Genomic DNA, 21,563 nt, shown 5'->3' on the forward strand with positions numbered 1-21,563 from the left:
CAGCGTAGCATGTCCATAACATAGTAATCAGAACCTGTATGTCTTTGGAATGTGGGAGGAGACCAGAGCATTGGGAGGAAACTCATGCAGTCATGGGGAGAAAGTACAAACTCCTTACAGACAGCGGTGGGAACTGAACCTCAATCTTCCTATAGCCAGTGCTGTAAACATTATGCTAACCATAAAGCTACTGTGTCACACCTACATGTAGTTAGATATTTGATAATGTCTCTCATGGTAGGTTGATTCAGAAGATAAAGATGCATGGGATCAGGGTGAATTGTAAATTGGGATTCAGAACTGGTTTGCACATAGAAGACAGAGAATAGTGTTGGTAGGCAGTTATTTCGGTAGGAGCTCTATGATCTGTGGTGTTCCACAAGGTTTGGTGCTGGCACTTCTGTTATTTGAGATATGTATTTGCAATATCTATGATTTGGATGAAAATGTAAATGGGTGAGTTAATACATTTGTATTTGATACCAAGATTGGTGGCATTGTGAACAGCGTAATGAACTATCAAGGAATAGAGCAGGATGTAGATCAGTTACAGGTATGGACAGAGAAGTGGCAGATGGAGTTCCACAAAGAAGAGCGAGCTGTTGGGTGATCAAGTTAAAGTGGAAAGTATACAGTTAATGGCAGACCCCTTAAGGGCAATTAAAGTGCAGCAGAATCTAGTCCCATTGTTCTCTGAAAGAGGTTATGGAAGTGGATAAAGTGGTAAAAAGTTGTACAATAATATGAAAAATAATAACTTTATTTATAGAGCACCGTGATGTAGTTCAAAGTGATTTGCAACAGGATAAAAGTACAAACAAAATACAGTGAAAACAAAAAACAAAAAGATGTTAGTTAAACACAAGGTTAATGCAAGATATGGCATGCTTGCCTTCACTCGTAGGGGTATTGAGTGTAAGAATAAGGAAGTCATGCTGCATCTAGATAAAACTTTTGTCAGACCAGACTTGGAGTAGTGCATACAGTTCTGGTCATTGTAGGAGGGATGTGTAGACTGTGGAGACGGCAAAGAAGAGGTCTACCTGGACACTGTCTGGATTTGACAATATGAGCTACAAGGACAACCTTGGGTTGTTCTCTCTAGATCATCAGAGGCTGAGGAGAGTCTCAATGGGGGTTTTTTAAATAGAATTGACAGTCAGAATCTTTTTCCCAGGGTAAAAATGTCAAACACCAAAGGATGTACTTCTAAGGTGAGAGAGTGCTGGTGCCTGGAGTAGTAGAGGGGTGCTACCTGGGATAATAGTGAAAGAAGGCATTTTGGTGGAGTTTAAGTGGCTTTTAGATAGACACGTGAATATGAAGGGAATGGACTGGTGGGGATGATACTAAGGAGAACATTTAGTATCGTTCAGCACACATTGTGGGCTGAATGGTCTGTCCAGTGCTGTAATGATTCCTGTTCTGCTTCTTCTAAAATACAAGGGAAAGCCTTTGAGTGTGATCCTTCCTTCACTCGCTATCAAATTCCCAGCAGTCTTTTCTTCTTCCCAAGATCTGCTAGCAATGAAACATTTCAGCTTCACGAGGCCTGGCTGCTATCATAGCACTAATTAAAGATAAATGATTTTGTATCATTTATCATAAATGAGGAAGTTAGATATGGCCCTTGTGGCTAAAGGAATCGGGGGTATGGAGAGAAAGCAGGTACAGGGTTCTGAGCTGGATGATCAGCCATGATCATACTGAATGGCGGTGCAGGCTCGAAGGGCCGAATGGCCTATTCCTGCACCTATTTTCTATGTTTCTATGTATAATGAAGAAGCTGGTGAGAGCACAGGTGGAATGCCCCGATGTTGTGGCAAAACCTCATCTTTTGTAGGTAACTTACTGTGATAGCACGGCTGCCCTGTCCATGCTTCGATATTATCTGACTTCTGTAGATGGATCAGCCATGATGAAATGGCAGAGCAGACTCAATGGGCTGAATGGCCTAATTTTGCTCCTGTGTCTTATGGTCTAAGATAACAAGCAATGCAATGCCAATGTTCCAATAACCTCAGGGCCTAAAAAAAGTTCTGTTCAGTTTATCCATGAAGTTTAAAATTCAGGCAGAGATTTAAAAGATCGCCAAGAAAAATGGAGGTTGGAGTGTTCTGATTAGTAAGGGCATCAAGGATTATGGGGAGAAGGCAGGCAAAAAGGTTGAGATGGATAATAAATTTGCCATGATAGAGTGGCAGAGTAGTCGATGGGCTGAATGACCTAATTCTGCTCCTATGTCTTATGGTCTTATGGAAATTAATGGTTCCTTGATTAACATTTTCTGTTGCATAAGTAATTGAAGATTAGAGGGTGTCAAAAATATTGTGCAAGCCACAAACTTGACTAATTCTGGGCTAATCACACTAATGACCAGAGGTCATCAATCAATTAAGAAGACTAGAAGATAAAGAAAAGGAGCATTGTTAAGCATCAGTTCCCTTGAGCTTGCTCCATAATTCAAAGGTTCATTTATTATCAAACTATACAACTCTGAAATTCTTCTTCTCCAGATCGCCATGAAATCAAGAAAGAAAAGCATGGCAGCATTATCAAGCTCCAATTCCCTCCACCAGACAAAAAAAATGAACAAAAATGGAACAGGCACGTTGACCTCCTCCCCCACACACAAAAAAAAAGAGAAAGATCGGATGAAAAACACAAAATATAAAACACTGTAAGACTGAAAAAATGTCTATAGTTCAAGTCCCTATCCAAAACACAGAAAACCAGGCACAGTGGCAGCCCTTTCCCTCTCTGCCAATGAGCGATTCCACCAGAGATCAAAAGACAGTCTCTCCTCTTCAGCAGCAGAGCAATTTTCCCAGGGATCAAAAGGCAGTTTCCCCTCGCTGGTAGTAGAGCGATCCCACCAGCAATCAAATGGCAGTCTCCCTTCTCCGGCAGCAGATAAAAAGGCAGATAGCTAGCGCTCACCTTCTGCATAGACCTCGATGTTTCGATCTCCCTCATAGCTTTAATCAGCGAAATGCAATTGGACATCAGCTCTCAGGTTTCTCACCACGAGGTTCCCATACGTTGCCTCTGCCTCCCGGAATCGTCTCAGAGCCTGAAACACCCAAACGATCTCCAAACTGCAAATCACCAGCTCCATCAATTCCAGATTAAATCACATTCAAGATGAAAAACAGATGGAAAAGACAGAAAAGAAGTGAAATATATGGTTTCATGATCTATCTAGAAGATGTCGGCTGAAGGAGCACTCTACACAGGTGCCATTGATTCAGTCACAATCAGAATCAAAATCATGTTTATTATCACTGAGAAACGTTGTGAAATTTGTCATTTTGCTAGGAGTTACTGTAAGTTACAATAAGACTGATCAGAACTTAACTTCAGCACTTCCTTGCCTGCTCTCCATAACCCACATTCATCTTCTGGTCCACAAATCTAACTCATCCTTAAATGTATTCAATGCCTCAGCTCTCTATAGTAGAAAACTGCAAAGATTCATGACACACTGAAAACAGAAATTCCTTCTTTTCTCCATTGTAAACTGGTGGCTCCGTATTCGGATGCTAGAACGTCTGGTTAATTCAACCTGTCAATTTGCTTGAGGGAGAGTGCAAAGCTCAGGATTCTTCAGTGCTGAAACTTCCACCAGACCACCAGCAAGGAGTAATTTTAACTTCCAATAACAATAAATTATTTTATGAGTCGAAGATGTAAATTAAGTTTAAATATTTTAAACAACTTTGATATTTTAATGAAGTGAAAGAGGTGGTTTCAGACTGGTGCCTCCTATTTCTGTGATTCAACATGCAAAGCGCCCAAGATCAAAGCCATCCTCATTATAGTGGTTTGTGATTCATTTGTTCAGTGGGTTTGTAGATTGAACCTGGTCTCTCAATGCCCTTTGATGAGGCAAAAAATAGACAACTGAGTTGAATGATCCCGAACGTTCCAACCTCTTTACCCCCTCCCCCCCACCCCCCCCCCCCCCCCCCCCACCTCCATCGACATGCATAGAGTTTTAAATCTGCTCATTTTGGAGTATATTCATCATGTTGGTGCAAACATGTTTGTGCATATAACCCTGTGTTTTTCATTTTGTTGCATTATCTGATCTTTCTCAGGGACAGTTGCCTCTGTGTGACCCCAATGCTTGTCCTTGCCCCTGGCCAAGATTATGTGTGCCGCCAGGATCCTGATATCCATGAAAAGCACTAATTTTTCACCTTACTGAACTTGAGTGTCATCGAAGTGATGATGTCCCTCCTTAGACAGCGTGTCCTCTCCACTGTAACTTGTTCTTTAAGTGGATGAAGCCAATGAAAATCTTGTTTCAGAACTGCTCCTCAGTCCTGGTGACAAATCTCTTTTGTCTGCAAAAAGGACAAAATCTCCTAAATCCTAGCAGAATGGCATATTAAAACCCAGAGCTCCTGCAGCATAGGAAAAAACAAAGCATTTTTGTCTCTAATGCAATTTACTGCTGTTTATTCCTGTCTTCTTGTGACAGCATTTAGAGGGTTAATGCTGCTGAATTTGGTGCTTATTCAGGGTCAATTGCCAATCAATTCCATCTCCAGACACCAGCATCTTAATGGATTAGGATTTGAATTACAGCTCTCAGATCACAATATAAATGACGTCTTCTTAATTTAGGTTTCTGAAGCCAAAGCCAGACATAGAAAACTTTGTAAATACATTAGACTTCTCCCTGATCAGTTGCCCCTCCTGGACATAATAATATGAAAAATATGTTTAATTGCTGCAAAATTACCCAAAACGTTTCTTCGCACAGGCAGTGTAACATCACCACATCATCACATTAACTAGTCTCCCGGGAATCAGAGGCGCCAATGTGAATGCCCTCACCAAAATCAAAGCAAAAATAGTAAAGCAAACCTTGAGTTCATGCCAAGGAACCAAAATATACCTTGAAACGAGTGGCCCAATGTGACTGCATATACTTTAGCACACATAATAAGATGATTCACAAGTACTTTGCTACAATAAGACACAGTTGTAATATTATGTTCCTATATATTTATTTTAATGATATTAACATCAGTCTATCTCACAAAACATTCCCCAGTACTTTCCTGGTTAGGTATTGAATCTGGCTACTTGTCAGTTTGAATTCTCAATTCAATAGGGAGAGTCTGAAAGATCAATCAAATGTATTTAAACATTAATGTAAGTGGCAGCTCTGCATAGGTCAACGCTGTTATAATTCCCCTTTGTTATGGAGATAAGGAAACTTTACCGCAAATCTGTGAGGGTTGAGGATGGGAGAATGGGGAGGAAGTATAACTTCATGATTTTTTGCTCATTTTGTGCATCGCTCTGTTGCTTGAAGCTGTTCAGAGTGAGCTTAATAGTCAAAAATCTTCAGACGCAATTGTCAAAAGGCTTACACACAAGGTGCTGCTCAGCAACTTTGATAAATTTATTGTGCTTAATTGTTTTTTTGTCATATTTTAATACAGAAGAACCAACCAATGGTCTATAGTCTCAGAAAGAATGCTAACTCTACAATGGTGAAATTGGTGAATACTTTAAGTGTGAATCTGGCTAAAAATAAATTGATTAGATAATTTACAGGTACAGTTTCTATCCCCCTGCCATCAGAATTCTGAGCAGTGCATAATCCACAAACACTACCTCACTATTCTTCCTTTACACAATTTATTTTATTGTAGCAAACAGTAATTTTTATGCCTTGCACTGTACTGCTGCCATAAAACAACAAATTTCATGATATTTGTCGGTGGCAATAAACCTGATTCTGTACTTGTAATATTGACTTTCAAGTTCCTGCAAACCTCATTACTAAGCACCATAATGTACAGATGTGTTCAGAGCAGTGGCTAGCAAAGCACTTTACTGTACCAGTGACCCAGGTTCAATTCCCATCACTGCCTATAAGGAGCTTGTATGTTCTCCCCGTGACCACATGGGTTTCCTTCAGGTGCTCCAGTTTTCTCCCACAGTCCAAAGACTTACCGGTTGGTCAGTTAATTGGCCATTGTAAATTGTCCCATGATTAGGCTAGGGTTGTATCAGGGTTGCTGGGTGGCATAGTTCAAAGGGCTGGAAGGGCCTATTCTGCACTGCATCTCAATAAATTAAAATATATGATAAATAAATGGGTTTAAAACAAATGAAAACTGCTTGAATTCACACCATTTATTCATTTCAGTACAAAATTTAGTTTCCAAGTCTTCTCCCTCTGATTTATGCATGTTAGGCACAGCTTGTAATCATTTTTCATGTGACTGAACTACAAGAATTTAATTAAGGAAACAGTAAATACAGAACTTGAATTAGTGTGATTTATAAAACTTGAAGAATTCAATGATGAGGGGGGAAAAAACCAAAACAAATGGATTATTTTGTGCTTTGCCTAAAGCTCTGGGATTGATTTCACACCTGTTTTAAGCTAGTGTAATTGAACAGGATTTAGCTATATTGCTAAAGCCTTTATGCAGGGCAAAGGAGCATAACAAGTTCCTCACCTCTTTGGCGTGCCATACCAACCATCCACTTCAAGGCCTGCTTGGAAATAACCTCAGGTGTCTCTTCTGGGCTGCTTGATTTTTCTATTTTTTTCCCCCTTCCTGAAATCCCCTGTTGTCACTGTGCCCGTTTGATAGATGAAAATTGCCCCAAACTCCTCTTTGAACTCATAATTATTTTAACATTTGTCCCAAATCTCATGCAAAACAGCTAGTGTAATAGAATCTCTTGGAAGGTGTCAAGAGAAGTTATTGAAGTTGTGGTCCTGTTAGTTCACTATCTCTCATGGATTAAAAGCCATAGGTCAACTTTCTCTGCTTTCATCTACAGTAGTGTTAACAGGCAATAACAGTCTTCATTGACATGAGCAACACAGCTGTTTCACATTTAGAGGGCTTGATCACTGGGTATCCAAAATACTGCACTATAATAGAAAGGCAACTTTTGATATGGAAATTGGAATCCAATAACAGACTCAGAGTTCTTCAGTGTGGAATTGGTTGGAGCTTAAGCACAGCATACTCCAACCACCAGAGATACTCACTGAAGATAAAGGTTGAATTGCCTTTAGTAAAACATTTGGGAAAGTTTCCTTGTTATAAGCATTTTGATGAACACAGACAAAATTCTGGAGGAACTCAGTAGGTCAGGCAGCAGCTATGGAGGGAAATAAAGAGTAGACGATTTGGGCTGAGTCCGGATCCTTCATCAGTCCTGATGAAGGGTTTCAGTCTGAAACATTGACTTCAATCACTATGGCACAGAAGTCTACAAGCCAATTGCCAGAAGTTGGGATTAATACAAATGGCTGGCAGAAACCTGGGTCCAGTTTGTATGACTCTCTGCAGCTTTCACATTTTTAGATAGATATGTGTACTACCAATGGCTTCTATCTTTATTCAGATTGTGAAGCCCAGAAGAAAGAAAAGGATCTGGATCAAAACTATCGGCTGAAGTTGGCAGTCAGTGAGATGACAAGAAGAACAACAATCTTATGAGGAAATATCTACTTGACTGCCTATAGTGAAACAAAACAGGCAGGATGTCTGGTTGAATACACAACCCTATCAGCTGGGTTGACACGTTACCTGATCTCAAGTCTTTCTTCAAGTCAACACTCCTCAAGCCTAGTAGTTCACCCTCTTGCCTTTCACTAGAAGGCTCCAGATTCAAGACTCATGCCATTGAGATGAGCATAAAAATTGGTGTTAATACTCCAGACCTTTCTTTCAGAAGAGGCAATCTTGGTCAACATAGAAGGTCCAAAGACGTGAACTTTTGATCAAGAGTCATTAGGTTTTCTGTGGTCTCCTTCCTAATATTTGTCACTCAGTGTCAAAATAAAACTGAAAGGTCATCTAGTCACTATCACATTGCTGTTTTGTAGAAACTTGCTGTGCCCCAGTTGGCTGCTACAGTGGCTGTATTTCAGGATATCATCAAACAATTTATGCTCAAAGGCATAAAAAAACTGATATGCCTGCCTTTTCCTCCTTGACAGCAGCATGGGTAAATTAAAAAAGAACTGGGCAAACCTGTTCACAGGATATGTCTTCATCTGGTGGAAATGTCACAACAGGTACATAAGGAGGTATAAGACTTGGTTAAAGAGGTAAGTGAAAAAGAGGTAGAGAGGCAAGATGGTTTTGATAGGAATTCCAGACCTGAGGGCCATGACAGCTGAAGGAACAGCCATCAATAGTGGATATTAAATTCAAAGATACTCTCATAGCATGATCTCAGGTGTGGGTATATCAGTGATTGAAGGACATCACAGAGGCAGGGAGATGTAAGAGAACAGAAGGAGGTTTGAAAACAAGGATAATGACCTAGCTGTATCCAAGACAATCTGGTGTGTTCATAAAAGTTCATATCCTGGTGTACGACACTCCTATTATCGTGCCTCTTCGATCAAGCATTCTTAAGCATTAAAAAACTGTTGAAAGGATCCAAGTATATCAAAGTGTAATCTCAGAATGAGGCAGCTCCTCTGATCAGACAAACTAATATCTACAGCAACATCAATCACTAGCCCAATTCTTTATGTATTAATCACTTCCCTTCTGTACCACATAATTTTCCATTCAGTTAAAAAATATTCACTACTCAAACAGAAATTGGTTGAAATGGATACATTACACAGAAGATTTGGATGAAGTGTGGATACATAACTATACTACCAGAGGGGAAAAAGAATCAGTCCCAATATTAACTCTTCACAGAAGGTCAGCAGGAGCAGGAGCAGATGGGAATCCTGAATGCAAATTTCTTTTAAAACAGAGTGAGGTTGGATCAGGCAAGGCAAGTTAGTGGCCTCTGCTGATACCAAAGCGAGAGTCATGGGGAGAGGACGAGGAACTGCAGCAGAGGGTCTAGAATAGGGATTCCCAACCTTTATAATGCCCTGGACCCCTACCATTAACCGAGGGGTCCATGGACCCCAGGTTAGGGACCCCAGGTCTAGAAGCTACCTTATAAAGCCTGTTGTGAGAGTGGGGTGGGGGGGGAGGAAAAAGGAGTTAATGTTCCTTCTAGTCACAGGGCAAACATAAACATGAAGGATATTTGATGCCCTTTTCAGGTACTGGCTCCTCACTCATCTTCACCTAAAGGAAGTGACACAACAGCTAATATTATTTAAAGGAGGACCACTAATCATCTAAAGAAAGACTGGCCAGTAGATCCCTCTGTCTCTTCCAAGCATTAAAAGTTGCAGACAAGGCATGTTGTGGTTCAATGATAGTTGGAGACCAGAGATGTAGATGCAATAAGCCTTTATTCAATCAATCTCAGTACAAGCATATATGCAAGGGAGATCGAGTCAAAGGGTTCCTGGGAATCTAAATACTTTGCATGCTATAATTTTAAATACAATAAGAATGCATGACAGGCAGAGGAGCCACATCTCATATTCCATCTGGATAGACTCCAACCTGATACATGAACATCGATTTCACTAACTTGTTTATTTCTCCCCTCCCACCTTTTTCCATTCCTCATTCCAGTTACCCTTTCTCTTCTCCTCACCTCCTATCAACTCCATCTGGTTCTCCTCCTCCTTTTTCTTCCATGGTCAGCTCTCTTCTTCTGTTAATGTTCCTTCTTCTTGAGCCCTTTGCCTCTTCCACCTATCCCCTCTCAGCTTGCTACTTCATTCCCCCTCCCACACCAAGCCACCTTTCACCTTGCCTGGTCTCACCTCTCATCTGCCAGCTTGTACTCCTTCCCCTCCCCTCGCATTATGGGTCCTGCCCCATTCCTTTCCAGTCCTGATAAAGGGTCTTGGCCCGAAACATTGACAGTTCATTCCTCTCCAAGATGTTGCGTGGCTTGCTGAGCTTCTCCAGCATTTTGTGTGGGTTGTTTGAGATTTCCAGCATCTCCAGAATCACTTGTGTTCGGGACAGATGATAGTTACCCATCTGATGTGGCTGTAGCCACTTTTGGTGAGGACAGGCAGGGTCAGGTAGCTGTTTTGAATCCACCCAAAGGTATCATGCTTAATTTTGAGACAAGCAGCTCATCTTGCTACCTATGTCTTCATGGTGCCAAATACCTTAATTTTAAAATAAATAGTAGCCCAAATGGCTAACACCTAGACGGCTGTTTATCAGCAACTGTTCTCATCCATCTAGTACAATCCACATCTTTTTATAGTACCCTGATTTATTGTTTCTCCTTTTCTTCATCTCACTGATGTGCTGTGGTTTGGCATTTGGATCGGGCTGTGAAGATATGGCACAGCTCTGAGACTTCTCCGTCTCGACATAGCCCTCTATGTCACCATTTGACCAAATATCCTCACGATCACGTCAGCATTACTCTGTTTCAGTATTTGTAAACACGGGCATGTTGAGGAAACAATTGTAATGTTTAAGTAGCTCGATTCCTTTCCAGAAGCACTTGTGCCAAGTGGCTGCTTGCTATGTAGACACACTGTATGGTTACTCTCAAGTGGCTACAGTCTAGATCAATTGTATGCAGCTGCTGTTCTAGTTGAGTGTGGTCTATGAGATATCACAAGTACTTAGTGACTTCAATGCTGTTCACTGCTTGTAAGAATCAATAAAATTTTATGATACAATATAGAAATTCAGTTGACACAGTTTATAGATGGGTTCTTGCTTATATCAGTAGTTTCCATATAAGTATGCCCTCTCTTATACATCTGCTATTAACTACATACCCTCTAATATATATATGATACATCTCTCTACACCCTAACAATGGGATCTATGCTGTACTTATGTGGGCTAGTTACCTGGATAAGCTGAATTGCCCAGTCGAATTGTATTTACCCATGGGTGCAGTCAACTGGAGCTCATTTTGGTTGGCCAGTGAATCGGAGGTCTGGGCATGCAGTGACCGCCAGCAAAGAGCTGTAGGTTTGAACTTTATTGCTACATCGCGGGAGGCACTTCTGCTGCTGCTGGCCTTTCTAAGAATTACATGTGTGTAAGAGATAGGAGCAGAATTAGGCCATTCAGCCAATTGAGTTTGCTCCACCATTCGACTGAGGCTCATTTACTATCCCTCTCAACCCTATTCTCCTGCCTTCTCCCCGAAACCCTTGACACCCTGTACTCATCAAGAACCTACCAATCTCTGTTTTTAGTATATCCGATACCTGGATTCCCCACCATCTTGCTAAAGGAAGTTATTGTACTTTCAATCTGTTCTTAGATTATTCACTTATTTTAGTTTTATTTAGAGATTAAGCCTTCTGGCCCAACAAGCTGCATCACACAGCAACACACTGATTTAACCCTAGCCTAATCACAGGACAATTTACAATGACCAGTTAACCTACTAATTGATATGTCTTTGGAATTTGGGAGGAAACTGTTATAGGATCGCTGAGCATCAAGATTGCAGGCAAAGCAACAATAACATGGACAACAGCAGACAACATGTCCACATAATTAATATGCTCCTCAAATATACCACCAGTATACCACTGAGGTTATTCAATGCTCATCAGAAACAGTGAGGAAAAGCAGGGCACTTGTCAAATGTTTCTTTAAGCATTTCTTACAGATGGATCTATAAGACTGACGTTGATGAACTGACAATTTGCCAGTAGAAAATCCATCCATGGATCTCTGTGTAGATATTTTCTAGAAAACTAACAAAAGGCAATGGTGGAATGACTGAAAACTGTAAATATTTCATCTGCAGTGGAAAATGCTAATATTGACAGACGCGTGGAAAAATAGTCAGAACAGCTTTCAGACTCAAGAGTTATTTGGTCAAAATGTGTTGAAATTAGTGCAACAACTGAGAGCATAAAAATAGTTCTGATTATCGTAATTCACACCAATGCTTTATAATTGATTCAAGTTGTGTGGTTTATTTAGCTGAATCTCTTTGATTGTGCAATATTACTTTGACTTATAGTTGGCATATTTTGTAAAGCTGAGCTATCTTTTAGTAACAGATAGGCACAGGGATCATCATTTTATACCATATATAATAACATGATTCAAACTTATTAGTCACAAATGGCTCTCTTAAATGACTGATTGCAATCTTGGATTATCATTATCATAACAACAAGAATTTTGCCATATTTTATACTGGAATAAGGGAATGTGGCTGGTCTAAATGACTGAGTATTTTAATCAGTCAGGGAGCTTTCACATTACCATAAACATTGCAGAAGACAGGAGAATGTTCGGGATTGCTATTAGCTAATACATGCAAACTAAATATAACTATTCTGCTTGAAGCATGAATTTGCTTTTGGAATGAAAGTGATTACTATAAACTACTGAGTGACTGTGTCTCTTTTTTGGAATAGTTGGTCTACTAATAGGAACATATTATTCTTATTGCGTTGCATTTCAGTGTGTGTGTTGAAATTCCATTAGTGATCTTTACTCCTAATGCAGTATTATCAGGAGATTTCAGTCTTCAATGATTCTTCGTTTGCATAGATTTTACCAAAATACGAAAATAAGTAAATGATTCTCAACAAAATCTCTTGTGTCCAAATCAATATATAACCATAAAGTTTAATTGCATCATGTGCTTCTGTGGACATATAATATTACTTACAAAGCTGAAAATCCCACTCTCCAAAATCAGTTATGATGGATATGTTGGAATCTCCTTGCTCATCTTGCTCAATGCATAGAATTGATGATTTAATTTCCTGCTAGTGTCATGTGGCGAAGTCTCCATAATATGCTGAAAAGAAATTTAAGTTTACTGAGAAGCAGCTCTTAATTTCCTGCACTTCTGCACCACACCCGTGCCCAGTTAACCACTGATTTTGCCATCCTTACCTAGTCTAGCTTCCAGGTGACCACAGGCACAGAAACGTTCCTGGTTCTTATTTGGCTCTATAATAATTACCGATAGATAGTAAATACTGGCATTACCAGTGATATTGATACCTCCCGTATGATTAAAAACTAATGGATAACTGTCAGTCTGAACTGCTCCTGAAATTAGCACTTTTCAGATAAACTATGACTTCTTAACAAAAATTGGAGATTAATTTCTAGTTGTCCCATCACACTGCAGATGCAGAAGGGATCCGCTGTGGCTAAGTTTCAGAACTGTATTATCTTCATTCAAAGAGGACAACAGGGATAAGCCAGATGATTAAGGGCCATGAGATCTAAAGTTAACAATAGGAACACAACTCCTAGGATAATTTGAGGTAGCACCACAGACAGAGAAGGTGATGATAAAAATACAAGAGAGAATCACTTTTCCACAGTATACAATATAAGGGGAAGGAGATTTCAGTACAACTTTATTAAACATAGGTAAGGTCGCACCTGGAGTAATGTGTGAAGATCTGGTCGCGCTGGAGGAAAGAGAGAGTTGCACTGAAGAGGGTACAGAGTAGATTCTTCAGCATATTGCTTGAGATGGAACATTCCAATTATGAGAAAAGTTTAGATACATTGGGTTTGTTTGAATTGAATTGAAAAATGCTGAGGTTGGACCTGATTCTACAAAATTATTAACAGCATAGATAAAGTAGACAGTAAGAAATTTTCGTCCGTTGCAGGGATGTCTAAAATTAGGGGACAAGTGCTAGTAAATGGAATTAGTAAAGATGGTCGAAATAGGGTGGTGGCCTGAAAGATCTGTTACTTTGTTGTGTAATTCCCTGACACTATGACCCTATGGGCTTGGTACTCTTAATGCAGCTGTTCTGTTTCCATCCCTTTCCGGGCTGCTGTTGTGGCCATTTTGTAAGCTCCGGCATCTAATCACCAACAAATAAATCAAACAATGTCAACTGATTATTATTTTCATTATTACTTTCTTTCCCTTGCCCATGTCATAGCAATAAGAACATGGCAAAAATGACCAATGCCAAAATACCATAAGATGCAAGAGCAGAATTAACCCTTTTAGCCCATCGAGTCTGTTCTGCCACTTCATCATGGCTGATCTATTTCCCTCTCAGCCCCAATCTCCTTCGCCCTGTAACCCTCCATGCCCTGACTAATCAAGAATCTATCAACCTTTGTTTTAAACATACCCAATGACTTGGCCTCCACAGCTACCTGGGGCAATGAATTCCACAGATTCACTACTCTCTGGCCAAAGGAATCCTGCCCCATCTCTGTTCTGAGTGGTATTTGAGAAACTCACATCGCTAAAAGCAAACAAATCAACAATCACGATGACCTGCACATTAGGGTTTTTTAATGGAGGTGGTTGCAGATGGTGGACATATTGGCTGGAAGTTTTCAAAACATGCCAAGTTGTGGGAGATGACGAGAAAATAGCAAGAGTCAAGTGACTGCCTTATTCGAACTTTGGTGAAAACAGAAGGGGAGCAAATATAAGTCAACTTGTTTGACGTCTATAGTATGATATTATGAAAGGTAAAGCATGTTTGCCAAATTTGCCCAAATTCTTTGAGGAGAGTTGATAAAGGGGAACCTGTAAAAATAATGTATTTAGATCTCCAGTAGGCAGTAAAAGAGTTGCCACATTTGAGACTGGTGCTTTGCAGACGACATCAAAGTTAATTGTATAATAGTTGGTGAAGATGCTTGTCTGTTTACAACAAGGTGTAAACCAAATGGGAAAGAGGGCAAGGGAATAGCAGATGGGTTTTAAATGTACAGATGTACATTGGTGCATCTTGGAACATTAAATCAGAGCAGGACATACACTGTGAACGGCCTTGGGCAGTGTTGTTGAACAGAGAGACTTTTGGCTGCAAGTACGTGGTTCCCTTGTGGAAAGTGGCCGCGCAGGTAGAAAGGATGGTGAAGAAGGCATTTGGCACACTTTGTTGGCCAGGGCATTGAGTACAAATGTTGGAACATCATGTTACTGTTGAACAAAGTTTTAGTAAGTCACACTTGGGGTATGGTGTACAGTTCCGATCACCACACAACAACAAAGAAGTGGATAGGTTAGAGGGTGAAGAAGAGATTCACTAAGATGTTGCCAGGATTGGAGGACTTGAGTTATTAGGAGAAATTGGAAAAGCTGGATCTGCTTACCTTGGATAAAGGAGGCTGGGAGGTAAGGTGATATACAAAGTTGAGAGGAGCATAGGTAGGACAGATAGTCAGAGCCTGGTTCCCATGGTAGCATTGTCTAAAAGTACTGGGCATAGGTTTAAGTTGAGAGAGAGATTTATCTGAGGGACAAATACTTCATGCAAAGAATAGTTGGTATCTGGAATGAGCTGCTAGAATGAGTGGTGGTGGTGGAAACAGTAACACTTAAGGGGCATCTGGTATTTGACTGAGCAAGGCATAGCAGGATAAGTAATTAACGCAAGCAAATGAGATTAGTATTGATGGGCATAACAGTTGGCGCATATGTAGTGGGTTACACACTCTGTGCTGTGCAACTCCATAACTGGAATTGGTTCTTGCTCCTGAATCATTCATTGTTTACACTAATAAGCTGGAGGAATGATTAAAATGTAATGTCTCTGCCTCATAGGCCTGATTTTATTCTCAGAAATCAATGAATATGTTGTAAAAAAAAATCATTCCCCACTTGTACATAGTTTTTTCCTTTTGCTTGTTTTTTCTTTCCCTCTTTTCTATAAGTGTATACCTCAGATGAATACTTTGTGGAGATTTGTGATATATATGACTATATGATATATATGTACAATGTCTGAAATACATCTTATGGAAATGTTTGTTTGATGATGAACCTCAATAAAAAAATTAATTACAAAAAAAATGTAATGTTTCCAAGTTACCCAATAATATGGGAAATAAATGAAAAGGCATGTTGTGTTAAGAACATTATGATTTTGCAATGGGATATGGATAGCTTACAAGAATGGGTGTAAACCTGACTAATAAAATTTATTGTGGGGAAGTATAACAGCTTGCACTTGAATTGAAAGGCGGATTGTTATGTAAATAGAGTGAGATTGCCAATCAGTAGAGTTCAGAGAAATCTGGGAATTCTAGTGCATCAATTGCAAAACGTTAGCAGGCAGGTCCAATAATTAGTTATGAAGGCAAAGTTTCATTTTGTTCTTTATTTCAATGAGCTCGGAGATTAAGGATAGTGAGGGTTTGTTGCAGTCATGTAGGGTTCTATACCTGGAACGCAGCAAAGTTTTTGGGACCTCCCCAAACAAAAGGGAAATAGCTGTACTGGAAGCTGTTCAAATGGAGATTCAAGAGGCTCTCTGCAGGGATGAGAAGATACTATTCTTTGGAGTTTAGAAGAATGAAGGATGACCTTATTCAAACATATAAAATCCTGAGGGGAGGGGCTTGATAAGGCAGATGTTGAGGTGTTTATACACGTGAGAGATTCCCCAACCAGGGGACATGGTTACAAAATAGAAAGTCAGACATTTACAGCTGAGGTCTGCAAAAATTTCTTCTCTTCAAAGGGTGGTGAATTTCTGAAATTATTTATAGACCATATTTAAGGTGGAGATAGATAAATATTTGAAAGCTGAGTGAGTTGAGCATTATGGGAGTTTAGCAAAACAAAAGAGTAGAGGCCAGTGTTCATTATTGCAATCAATGTTCATCGTTATTATTATATCATAGACATTCTGCTGATCATATGTATGCACAATCTCAGTGTGTAGGCCTCCGTTAGTCTCCATTAGTAGTGCAGTTTCCAGGGCAGGCCTGGGCAATAATGGAAGACAAGCAGTTGCCCAAGCTGCAAGTCTCCACGCCACCGATGTTGTCCAGGGAAGGGCATTAGGACTCGTACAGCTTGGCACCGGTGTCGTCGCAGAGCAACGTGTGCCTTGCTCAAGGACACACACGCAGCCTCAGCCTAGGCTCGACGCAGCAACTTTCAGATCACTAGACGAACGCCTTAACCACTTGACCACGCGCCAACACACAATCTCAGTACTGAAGATCTGGCCATGGATTCATAGAAACAGACTTTCAACCCAACCCCTTCATACCAACCAAGATCTCCATCTGAGCTGGTCCCATTTGTCTGCATTTGGCCCATACCTCTCTAAGCCTCTTCTATCCATGTATTCATCAACATGTATTTTAAACATTGTAATTTTACCTGCCTCTACAGCTTCTTCTGACAGCTTCTCTCATACACTCTTGGCCTCTGTATTAAAAAAAAATTCAGATCCATTTTAATTTTTTCTTCTCTTGTCTTGAAATGCTGTCTTCTAGTTTTAAACTCTGTGAAATATGCTATCCACTTTATCTCTTCCCCTCATGATCTTATTTTCTCCATAAGCCATTCCTTGCCCTCCTATGCTCCAGGGAACTCTTCTGAGCAAACAGCATAGTGAGAATCTTGCCCTATCTGAACGGACTGTGTGGTGAAGATCTGGTCCTGTACGAATGGAAGGGCCTATGGACGGACTCCATACTTAGGATCTGGCCCTGTATGGATGGACTGTGTGCTAAGGATCTGGTCCAGTATATAGGGAATCCAGTCCTTTATAGACAGGTTCCGTACAAAGGAACTGGTCCTTTATGGTCATTATGTACTTCGCATCTGGCCCTGTATGGACTGTCTGTACTGAGGATCTGGCCGAGTATGGACTGTCTGTACTGAGGATCTGGCCGAGTATGGACTCTATACTAAAGACGTGGTCTAGTAAGGCAGCCTGAGTACTGAGGTTCTCACCTTTCAGCACTATCATGCAACCCGTAGATGTGATTGGATGATGGCAGACAGCCCTCCTGAATCTGGGGGAAGCGGGTGCTCTGTGCGCAGGCGACTTTGCAAACATGGGCGCCGGACGGCTCTGCGCCGCTGGACACAGGGAACGGGACAGATCCGCGCACCTTGGTGCGTGAACATTCCCCAGGGCGGAGCGTAAACGCCAAGATTATTAGATAGTGCGTCAGCAGTAGCAGGTTACTCACCCTGGGACTCTCAGACTGGCGCTGGTCTCACGCAGGACATCTACTTTGTGCTGTTATACAGGGACGCCGCTCACCTGAGGGGCAAGAGGGGTGGCTCCCGTCAGCTGACCATGATCGGACAGCGGGGCACAAGGGAAGTCTGGCGGTGGTAGCGGACTCTACATTGTGGAAAGGAGAGGAGCGATAAAATCGCAACATCTGATAGGAGAGGAAACTGTTCCTACAGCAACTGTCCGGAGGGATTTGTTAATTAAATTCTGGCAACGAAGGAGGAATGCGAGAAGTGCATTGGAGCGAGTGGATGAAGCTCTGCCCCGGCTTTTAAAGAACATCTAAAAATCGTTCCGAGTCTAACTTCAGGGCAGGTTCAGGTATGAAGCCAGTGCGGATTCTGTGCGGTTGAGCAATCTGTTAACTTTCAGCTTCGTGTTTTTTTTTAAATTTTAAGGATGCGTGAGTTCGGATGGATTGTAGTTATAAAAACTTTGTACGGCGTTTGAAGACGTTTGATTTTCTTCAGATTGTGTACGTTGCAGATTGCCTGATTTTTACACCAACTGTTACAACTGAAGAATCAGTTGTGGGATTAGATCATGTGCTCAGCGTGATTCATCTTTCTGTGATCATTGCTTGTGGAACGGTGAAAGTGTTACCGATTTTGTGCAGATCCAAACAATCCCAGCTTGCTCTGCTGAACAGGAAGAGTCATTTACGTTGAAACGAATGATTGTTTTAGCTTGTTAGTTAACTAATTCTTCAAAAATAAATTAGGTTTGGGCTATGTTGTGTAACCTTATTTGAATAGAGCTTTCATCGTACAAGGATGTTATCGCCCTTTTCCTTGAGAGCCAGGCTGGGTAGACAGTGAGTGCTGAGGAAACACAATGACCGTAGTTCATTTCAATGTTCAAAGTTTAAGGGCAGTTGAGGAAAAGTATGAGGTCTTATTCCCTTCCTAATCTACTTCCACCTGGTCATGAATTTGTGGAAAGCTGATTTCCCTAGCAAATTCTGGTTCAATTTTATTGCCATGGGGGTATATACTCAGGGTACCGATGTCTTGAAAATGAGCAGTTTGCAGCAGCAGCGCTGTGTATGATTAACATAAAATATACCTATCCAGCATATCAAATTAAACAAAACTAACCATGACAACCTTAATGTTTACGGAGAAGAGGGAAATATAGTCCAAGATAGTGTTAGGGTATTTCAGGTTTTGGTTCAGAACCCTGCTGGCAGTGGGGAAGAAGTTGTTGAACCTTGAGGTGTGATGCTCAGGCATTAATATCTCCTGCCTGATGGCAGCAACGGCAAGAGGGGTGTTGGGGGGGGGGGTCTTTAGTGAGGGATGTCACCTTCTTGACATATTGCCCTTTGCAGATTACCTTGATGGTGGAGAGAGCGGAACCCATGATGGAACTGGCTGAATCCACCACTCTCTGTAACCTGGTGTAGGTTCTCATCCCAGGTTGTGTTGCAGCCAGTTGGAATGCTTTCATGGTGGTGTCGATATGCCTGGCCCAATATACTGACATTCAGTACTTGAAACTGCTCAGCCTTTCCACTGCAGAGCCTTCAGTGAGCACTGGTGCTTGTTTCCTTGTTTGATTTTTACCTTCATAGAGTCCATAGTCAGTATCTTGGCTTTGCTGACATGGTGGTTGTTACGACACCACTCAACCAGCTGACCTACCTCACTCCTGTCTGCCCCCTTATCACCAGGAGGAGGAGCAGCAGAGAGGACCGGGTGAAAGTAGATTGGGAGCAGAGGCTTGTGCATAAAGGACAGCCAGCAAGAGGGAGTTATTCAAAAGAGAGGTGGTAGTAGTTCAGGACCAGCGTGATCCAGTGATGGTGAAAAGCAAAGATGAAAAGATGTGGAAATCTTGGATGACAAAGTATATTGAAGCTTTTATCAGGATATAAAAGTAGCAAATGACGGGTTTTGACATCTGAAATTGAGTGTGTCCTTTGGGAAATATTGATAAATCCACAGGGTGTATCCCAGGTTGGTATGGGAAGCAAGAGAGGAGAAAGCTGAGGCACTTTCAGAGATTTTTGCATCTTTGTTAATGGTAGATGAAGGTACTGGAGACTGGAGGATAGCTTTATTTAAGAAGGGCAGCAGGGCTATTAGGTAAGAATTACATCGATGTTATGGAAATAATTGGAGAAAGCCCTAAGGGATAGAATTCATGTACATTTAGAAAGCAGGCAGTAATCATGGATAGTGAGCATGGCTTTGCGAGGAGAAGGTCCTGTCCCACCGATTTGATAGTGCTTTTGGAGGAGTTAACGAAGACTGATGAAGGGAGGGAAGTAGACATCTATATGGTCAAGATGGCATTCAATAAGGCATTTGACAAAGTCTTGCATAGTAGACTGGTCCTGAAGGTTAAGGCATATGAGGTCCAATTTGAGTTAGCTAATTGGATCCAAAATTGGTTTAGAGATAGGAGGCAGAAGGTAGTGGTGTATGGATGTTTTTCTGTTTGGAAATCTGTGACCCAGAGCAGTACTGGGATTGTAGTTTGCGAAATATTCTAACATAATAGATGTGTATATAGGGTGTAAGGTTGTTACAACAACACTCAACCAGCTGACCTACCTCACTCCTGTCTGACCCCTTATCACCAGGAGGAGGAGAAACAGAGAAAACCGGGTGAAAGTAGATCGGAAGCAATTTGATAGTTGGTGTTGTTGTGTAATGTGAGGAAGGGTGCTTAAGGTAGGATACAGGCCAGGTGGAAATTTGGACAGACCACTGGAAGATAGAGTTTAATTTTGACAAGAGCAAGGTGATGCATTTGGGAAATCAAATAGGAAATCAGAGCATTGAGTATAGGAGTTGGGATGTAATGTTAAAATTGTACAAGGCATTGTTGAGGTCAAATTTGGAGTATTGTGTACAGTACTGGTCACCAAATTATAGGAAAGATGTCAACAAAATAGAGAGAGTACAGAGGAGATTTACTAGAATGTTACCTGGGTTTCAGCACCTAAGTTACAGAGAAAGGTTGAACAAATTAGGTCTTTACTCTTTGGACCGTAGAAGGTTGAGGGGGTACTTGATAAAGGTATTTAAAATTATGAGGGGGATAGATAGATTTGACGTGGATAGGCTTTTTCAAACAATTGGACATGAATTGAGAGTTAAAGGGCAAAAGTTTAGGGGTAACACGAGGGGGAACTTCTTTACTCAGAGAGTGGTAGCTGTGTGGAACAAGCTTCCAGTAGAAGTGGTAGAGGCAGGTTCGATTTTGTCATTTAAAAAAAAAAATTGGATAGGTATATGGACAGGAAAGGAATGGAGGGTTATGGGCTGAGTATAGGTAGGTGGGACTAGGTGAGAGTAAGCGTTCAACACGGACTAGAAGGGCCAAGATGGCCTGTTTCCATGCTGTAATTGTTATATGGTTATGTGGTTATATGATATGTACAGTTCATGGTAGGTGTCAAGGAATGTTAGTGAGCTTACGGTTCAAGTCCCCAGTTTCCTGGAAGTTGCAACCACAAGTAGATAGCATGAGAGTGGTTTTATCTGGATCATTTTGCCAGAGGAGGTGGCAAAACCAGATGCAATCTCTGCATTTGAGAGACACTCAGACTGACTTTTAAATAAAAAAGGCGTAAAAGAATACAGACCTAATGCAGGCAAGTAGGAACGGTTTAAGTGTGCATAACTGTTGTCATGTGCATCGTAGTGGAGAGACCCATTTCTGTGTTATACCTCTCTATGCCCATGACTTT

The 21,563-nt window shown here is 41.0% G+C and overlaps 1 protein-coding gene and 1 long non-coding RNA gene across 3 annotated transcripts in view; one reads left to right on the plus strand and one right to left on the minus strand.

Annotated features, from left to right (window-relative positions):
- Positions 1-4,012: 4,012 nt before the first annotated feature.
- LOC140734873 (uncharacterized) lies at positions 4,013-17,947 on the minus strand. The gene is made up of 4 exons (XR_012100633.1): positions 17,814-17,947; positions 16,993-17,040; positions 12,547-12,678; positions 4,013-4,349 (listed from the first exon to the last, which is right to left on the minus strand). It is a non-coding gene; the product is annotated as an uncharacterized lncRNA (long non-coding RNA).
- met (MET proto-oncogene, receptor tyrosine kinase) overlaps positions 17,790-21,563 on the plus strand; it is a 132,247-nt gene continuing 128,473 nt past the window's right edge. The window contains exon 1 of one of the 2 annotated variants that reach the window (XM_073059509.1): positions 17,790-18,184. The gene's annotated coding sequence lies outside the window, so the exon portion shown is untranslated. The remainder of the gene's footprint in view (positions 18,185-21,563) is intronic. The other variant, XM_073059508.1, reaches the window with a different exon arrangement.

This window comes from Hemitrygon akajei, chromosome 10, assembly GCF_048418815.1.
Source record: "Hemitrygon akajei chromosome 10, sHemAka1.3, whole genome shotgun sequence".
Taxonomy (NCBI): Eukaryota; Metazoa; Chordata; class Chondrichthyes; order Myliobatiformes; family Dasyatidae; genus Hemitrygon; species Hemitrygon akajei.